Source organism: Chinchilla lanigera, unplaced genomic scaffold, assembly GCF_000276665.1.
Source record: "Chinchilla lanigera isolate Chin_1 unplaced genomic scaffold, ChiLan1.0 scaffold00050, whole genome shotgun sequence".
In the NCBI taxonomy this organism is placed as follows: Eukaryota; Metazoa; Chordata; class Mammalia; order Rodentia; family Chinchillidae; genus Chinchilla; species Chinchilla lanigera.
Genome location: NW_004955451.1, coordinates 15,022,117 through 15,023,210, shown reverse-complemented (window position 1 = coordinate 15,023,210; position 1,094 = coordinate 15,022,117). Strand labels below are relative to the sequence as shown.

Below are 1,094 nucleotides of genomic sequence, written 5' to 3'. Positions count from 1 at the left end.
CACCCCACCTGCTGCCTGACCCCCGCTGGCGGGAAAGTGGCCCCACTGTACCCCCAGAGCCCGGGGCTCAGCTCTTACAGCCTGTCTACTGCCACTGGCATCTGTGCCCCAGCACCCTGGTCTCGCTCCCCTGGAAGCCCCTTGCCAGAAATACCAGGTGCCGGGCTGGCGCTTCTCCTAGAATGCTTTCTGCTGAGCCATCTCTGCTGCCCAGGGGCAGGAAGGGCAGAGCAGTCCAAGGCCCAGACCCCTGGGGTCCGCTCCTTCCTGTTTTCCGCATCCTGCTCTCTTCGGCTAACGAGCTGCAGAAGATTGAGGAAGTGCCGCCGTCCTGACCGGGGCAGGAAGCTCGGCCGGAGTCCGGCATCCGGACGGCAACAATGGAAGCTCCCGGCAGCAGGGAAGGAAAGAAAGACCCGGAGCGGAGAGAGAGGTGCATGCCCGCCCGGAAAGATGGAAACTGCGAGGCTGACAGAGCGGGAGATGCAGAGCGGGAGGTGCGGGGATCGGGTAGAGACAGCAAGGGAGGAGGTGTGGACGCCGAACGTCAGGGTGAGGTCTGAGGCTCAGCAGCTCCCAGGAAGCCGCGGAAGGACAAAGGGGGCCGAGACACGTGCCAAAGGCAGAGGAAGTGTGCGGAGAGGAGGGCGAAGGGTCTTCTACCAGTCTGTCCTTGTCCCCGCCCCTGTCCCCTCGGAACACCCCTGAGGCTTCTGCAGCACGGGTGCGTGGTGGGACATCTCTCCTGCGACCTCGGGTGGCACGGAGAGGAGGAGGACGCCAGGCTGCGCAGACCGGAGACCCCGGCCCTTCCGGCCGGCACACAGCAAGGCTCCAGAGAGGGGCCGGCCCGCCCGCTCCGCCAGCGCCCCTCCGGTGTGTGTCCCAGCCCGCGGAGGTGGGAGGGCCCAGGCCCGGGCTCCTCAAGCTCCTGGGTTTCACCTCCAGCCAGAGTGGGGGGCAGGAACAGAAAGCGGCCCCACCCCCACCCCCTCGTCCTCCAGTTCTGGCCCCGGACGGACGGCGGGCTCAGCGGACGGGGCTCCGGCGCGCGCTCCGCCTCAGCTTCAGCAGCCCGGCCGCCCAGCCGACCT

The 1,094-nt window shown here is 67.9% G+C and overlaps 1 protein-coding gene across 3 annotated transcripts in view; it reads left to right on the top strand.

Annotated features, from left to right (window-relative positions):
• Positions 1-358: 358 nt before the first annotated feature.
• LOC102013898 overlaps positions 359-1,094 on the top strand; it is a 6,010-nt gene continuing 5,274 nt past the window's right edge. For 2 of the 3 annotated variants that reach the window (XR_001235980.1, XM_013519357.1), the window contains exon 1: positions 796-876. The gene's annotated coding sequence lies outside the window, so the exon portion shown is untranslated. Of the gene's footprint in view, positions 434-795; positions 877-1,094 lie in introns of those variants that run through there. The other variant, XM_013519358.1, reaches the window with a different exon arrangement.